Genomic DNA, 5,988 nt, shown 5'->3' with positions numbered 1-5,988 from the left:
ACGAGCTGCTGTCCAAGCACCAGCCGTCTGTCAGCTGTCCCTGGCTGGCCTGCCAGTACAGGTGCCCCTTCTGGGCGTCAAGTAAGAGCCTGTAACACAGCCACCCAACACTTAATGCATCACATTCCCTTTCTGCTGCCGCATGTTCCCTCACCCCAGCTGGTGGGGCTGAGGGGTAACCGCTCCCCGTGGCATGGCTTCCTTCACGGGCCAGGGCCAGCACACCCTGAGCTGGGGCTCGAGCTGATGAAACTGCTGGTTCCAAACCTGTGATGTCCCCCACTGCTTCAGTCTGGGATGCCGACTTGCAGGCAGTTGCGAGGTGTTTACGCCAGGCTGTGTGCATTTCTTATTTTCAGATAGCTTCTACCTTATTTTTGTGGTTTACTCAAAAGCTGAATTCAGCAAGAGACGTTGGGGAAAGCCCCAGCTGAATTGCTTTCTCACTTCTGATGCCCAGGTTCCCCCCAGATTGATTTGGGGGGGCACAGGAGTGCTAAGCCATGGTAAAAGCTTAGGGTAAATTGAATTCTCTCCATTAGGACAGAGCAGCTCTCTCCCCCGATTTGTCACTCAGCTGGATTGGATCTGTAATTGAAAGATCTCCCCCTAATCTGCTCCACCTGCACGCACCCCTCCCCTGATCTCAGCACTTTGTGAATCCATCGAACTTTCCTCCTTTTGTGTGTGCGTGTGTTTTCCTCCTCCTGTTAATAATGCAGCCAAAACTCATCTCCGTCTGTCCGTTCCCCTTCTGGAGAGGCACATTCTCTAGTCTTCATGAGTTCAGTGGCAGCGCACATAATTATGCATATAAGATATAAACAGAGCTGTTTAATTATCCTTCGCCACATCAGTGACAGAGTAATTAACAAACATTGCAAGATCAATGAGGAAAAGTGTGACCTTCAGTTTCCTTTGATAGGAAAGCCCTTGTCGTTCCCAGACACAAGGTGATTGTGCCTGGACTCTGTTTTTAGTTTGTTTTAATTCCCCCCCTCCCCCCATTTGCAGCTTTTATTTGCTACAAAAACTAAAAGGAGGGGAACTTAAATGTAAAAAATATGTTACCAAACTGGGGAAAATGAAAAGGAACTGAGGTTTCTCACTGGGGTTGGAGTTCTCAGTAAAATGCCTTTGTAGGGCTGTATTGTCAAAGGATTATGCAAAAATGAGTAAGCGTTCATGGGGGGCTGAAGACTCATTTATGTTTTAAGGCAGGTAATGGCACATGCGGGGTCCGGTTTACATACACAGCCACATGGGATTTGACTTGCAAACAGACATGCTGCCAGTCTTGAGCATCTGTTTCAAGAACCCTGTTGTAAATGTCGTTTGCAACGTTTCCCTGGAAAGCACAAACTGAAACATCTCTTGCTTTGGAAAGGACAAAGTTCTTTTCCTCTTCTGTCTTTCTGTCAGTGTTCCAGAAAATGGATTTTAAGCTGTTCATCGCTGAGTCCTCTCAGACCTGGTGTTACTGGGTGCGAGTTCAGTTTATTCCAGTGAGATCTGAAACTGCCTATACCAAAAAGGAGGGATTTTTCCTGTGAGTTGGGGGGTAGCAGGAGGCAGAGCAAAAGAGAGGAATACAGCTCTGCCCTCCTGGTCAATGCAGCTTCGGGGGAGTCATCACAGGAACCTGGTTTTGAAGGTTCTGAGCACGCATTGCTCCCTCTGAGGACATGGAGAGTACAGAGCTGGCAGTGCTCAGCAGCATTTAAAACTGAGCCCAGACTTCTTTGATCAACTGGAAACTTGTGTAAAAAGCAGGAGCCACACAGAAAACCAGATCCTACATCTAGCTGGGCTTTCTTGATCTGTGGGGAAAGTGATCCTAATTATTATGGGGCTGAGAAGGGTTCCTGCTTCTTGGAGTCCTGATGTGCACACACAGAGCCTGCTTTATGGGACTTCAGCTACTGCTTGAAATCCCTGCCGCCTTGTCTCCTTCCAGGGTCAGACAGCGAGGCTTGTTGCATATCAGGCAGGAGTTTGCAAAGACTTGGTCCATGCTATTCAATCCTCATGCTTTGAAACAAGATGAGGAACATGCACGTACGGCTTCCCTACTTCTTTTTCTGAGCCACCCCTTGGAAACAAGGGAGTAATGAGTCAGTGCTCAGTCTTGCCTAATGGGCCTCCCTCTCTGGTAGAGCTAACAAACGTTCAGGAGTCGCAAAGCTGGCGTCTGTCAGGAGATGGGTGTCAGAAGCTGATCTGGACATGCAGATACGTTTCTTCATTCATTCACGCACCCTCTCCTGCACACTGACTGACCCATACTTCTCTACACACATTGGGGGTTGGACTAGATGACCTCTAGGGGTCCCTTCCAACCCAAACCATTCTATGATTCTATGATATATAGCATTTAGATTCCCCAGTACAGTCTCTGACAGAGATCCCTTTCCACAATCTCTCACTGACGAACACATACCCAGGGAGATTTCCTCTATAGTCCCATGTTCTTTACTCTGCCTGTTACTTACATAGTGGGCTAAAGTACTCACCAGGAGCTTTCCCCTGTACAAGCTTTCAAAGTTCTCCTTTCGTTTCTTAGCCTATTGGCTAAGTCTCTTAGGGAATACTGGCCCTGTTTTCAACATGGGGCGTTTTCTCTTCATAATTTCATGGGGAGACTCCACTTGGGAGAACACGCACGATGAGTGCCAGTTTCTTGCTCGTTATCGTATAGCCCCCAAGTCTACATGTTTTCCCTCCCAAGCAGAATAAAGGACAGAGCCCTGGCTGGGATGTCCCATCCCCCAGTATCCAGACCTTGCACTCCATTTGGGCTGTTTTGCTTTTCCATCCATATATAGTGTGCTGCTGCAGGCTATTTTTAGCCCCTTTTTTGCTAGCTTCGGATCCTTTGTGATACGATAGCTGCTCTGAGACACACAGATCTCTCTGCTCTTTGGCAATGCCCACAAATGGAGAGCAGCGGCAAGGGGAGAGGGAGCCTTTTTATTATCACATAGAAAAGGAGAGAAAAATGCAGTGCAGGGGAGGGGAAGAAGACCCAGGGACAATGCTTCCTGTGCCTTCCAGGGCTGTGCACTTTCCACAGGAATTTGTTTCCCAGCTGTTGTCCTGCTTCACTTTTGTCTGCATGTGGATATGGGGAGGGTTTTCTGTCGATTAGGTCATAACAATTACCTCTTCGCTGTCGTTTGAAAGTGTATGTGAAATGAGTTGGCTGGGTCTCATACTGTCTTTGTGGTGAGACAGCTCCCTTCCATAAGGTGCCTTCACTTGAAGAGCCTCTAGCCTTCTGGTTAGGTGCCTGTGCAGATAAATGAAGGTTGTCTTGGTTTTAGGGGATATGTTGGTGGGCTCAACTGGGATGAGTGAAGGTGTGCTTGCTAGGCAGTGAGTAGTGGGAACTGGCCAGGATTTCATCTCAAATGTGGTTGAGGAAAGACTGAGCAGCAGCTCATCAGGGAGGGTATTGCAATCATCTGGAACCAAATTTGAGCAAAGGAAAAGCAGAATGCAAGGTTTTTGGGGGCATTAAATCCAGGGTAGTGAAACCTGAACTCGAGCTCAGACATTGCAAAGCTCAAAAAAAAAAGGTCTGAAAACTCTCCCTTTCCTAGTCTTGGGTTTTGCATCTGATTGTTTGCACCAATTGAGGTCTAGCCGCATGGGTACCAAAGATGCTTTCCAAGACCAGGTGTGCAGGTGAGAGAAGTTTAAAAAGGAGCTGGTCTCCTGCAGCGTTTCATTTTCTCCACTGTTAAAAGACAATACTAGGTTTCCTTGAATCTCCTCTCTGGATGTGTAACGTCTGTGGGGCCTGAACCGAGCTGGGATTTGTAAAACTGATTTGAGATGTGGGATTGAAAAAGAAGGTCTCCCCTCTTTTTTCATGTGCTGCAGGTTAGGATAAAGAAGGAAAGGGGTTGGCTGGCTTTCGGGGCAGCTGTTAAAGCTAGTAAAAATTACACTTAATAGTTTAATTTCCTATCAGATCCTCTCTGTGGTATTCTTTCTCCCCTTGCAGTTTGGCACAGGCTATCTAGAGTTTTTCTGTGCAGTGCTTGGAAGTCAGGGCATTGTGAAGGAGGCTAGGGGATTTTTTTACAGGTCCAAAAAGAGAGGAAAAGCAGAACAGAGAAAGCAGATTTAACAGGAAGAGGAAAGTGTTAGACCCAGTAGGGATTTCATGGGTTTAATCATTGCTGTTGGGTCATAGGGTTACACTGAAATGGAGGTAGAGAGGAGAGAAAAAGAGCTAAAAGGTAGAACTGCTTTAAAGCAAGATGAAATTATTTAATATGTCTGTGTGTGAAAGATAAAGTTGATGGCTTTGGTAGGGTGTTAGAGGGGCCACAGGAGAGGGCCAAGTGGGGAAGCACAGGTGAAATGATCCTGCCTCTGAGGATGGAGTAATACAGTCTTTTCTTGTGGTTTCCTTTTGATAAGTCTTGTTATTGGACACTGTGGGGCATGATTCTGCATTTAACATCCTTTAAGATTAATACTGACCTGTGAGGTTGTGTGAGGACAAAAAGCTACAACCTGAGCCAGACACTGCAGGGCACTGCCACCCATTCTGTAACTAACAGGGTGTCTATTCTGAAGTCAGGCATCCCAAAATCCATGCAGGATGCTGGGTCTAAGTGCCCAGAACTGGAAAGTCATTTTGGGCTAAACTAGATCCCAGCACTTAGCAGATATGTCTTTGTCCTTCTGCAAGCTTCAGCCAAGTTGTTTGGATTGTCTTTCTCAGGTACCACGTACACACGCAACTAGTGCAGCAGCACTTCTGCTGCATGAACGCAGCTATACTGGGCAATATTGAAACAGGACTATGACTGTCATGGTCTTGCACATTTTAGTGCCTGTTGCAAGCAGTCTCTTCCTCCTTATAGTCCTGTGGAAGCTGTTGGCTATTGAACTTTGACTTTCCTCATTGGCTGGGTCTTGTATGTGTGGAAATGCTTTCGAGTATGTGTGTGCCTGTGTGTATGGCATCACTGCCTGTAAGATCCCCCAAATCCTGGGGGTCTCTTTTCATGCTTTGGATCTGTTGACCCGTTCTGTGACTGTGTCTTGGTGCCTTCCTTTTCCACTATGTTTCAAGGCAGTGTTGATTTGATTTGAGCAAGCTGGACCCAGTGACCAGAACCTCCATTCTGCTGCCAGTGTACCTGCCTGTGCTGGCTCCCTGTGAACGAGTGTGCTTGCTCATGAGAGCTAGAGTGAGTGATTGGAAAAGATGACGAGGGAGGTTTGAAGGACTCCTGCACACAGTAAATCTTTACTCTGCAGGAGAAAGCGAGAGGGAGAGGAGGAGGAGCGCTGTGTCAGACTGAAGCCTAAATGAGTCCGAGCTGGCACGTCAGAGCAATCTTTATTTCCTCCTTTACACTGATATTGGGTGACCTCCAGATGTGTGTTCTTCCCCTCCTGGTGTCTTCTGGAACTGCCTGAGGCAGTAAGGGAGGGAGGAAGGGACAGAGAGACCCAAGGAAGGACAGCTTTTCCTCATTTTTCCTCCCTGTGATCACACTCAGGTAGACCAAGCCCTTCCTGCCCCTTCCCCAGCTAGTGCTCCAGAGAATAGCCTTTCTCTCTCTCTTTGGAGCCTGCATCAGGACAACAGCCCTTTCTGTCCTCAGTCCAAATTCTGATGGAGAGAAGGCTGTGGCTTTCCTGTTTTGTACCTGCATGGACTTTTCCCTTTCCTGGTCTTACTGGAAGCTGTTTCTGGCTGTTCAGGAGGCTGCCTGTAGGTTTCCACAGCCTTTGCTGGACTGTGCCCCCTTTTCACACGGAGAGTAATAGCTCTCCAGTCATTGGGACAGTGAAGGAAGGGAGCCAGTTGGGTGAAAAGAAACCTTATAAAATTGACAGGGAAGGAGGGAAGGGAAGGTCTGCAACAGCTATGGGGAACTCTCCTGTCTTTGTCTTGCCTTCTTTTCTCCACTCCTTCCCCCCGACTCCTCACTACCAAGCTTCTCATGCATATAGCCTTTG

At 47.5% G+C, this 5,988-nt stretch overlaps 1 protein-coding gene across 1 annotated transcript in view; it reads left to right on the top strand.

Moving 5' to 3' along the window:
* CASZ1 (castor zinc finger 1) overlaps window positions 1-5,988 on the top strand; it is a 49,742-nt gene that overhangs the window by 2,035 nt on the left and 41,719 nt on the right. The gene's annotated exons all lie outside the window — the stretch shown is intronic.

The sequence above is a fragment of the Egretta garzetta genome, unplaced genomic scaffold, assembly GCF_000687185.1.
Source record: "Egretta garzetta isolate BGI_Z169 unplaced genomic scaffold, ASM68718v1 scaffold69, whole genome shotgun sequence".
NCBI classification, from domain to species: Eukaryota; Metazoa; Chordata; class Aves; order Pelecaniformes; family Ardeidae; genus Egretta; species Egretta garzetta.
The sequence above is the reverse complement of the archived record's forward strand: the minus strand, read 5'-3'. Positions and strand labels throughout refer to the sequence as shown.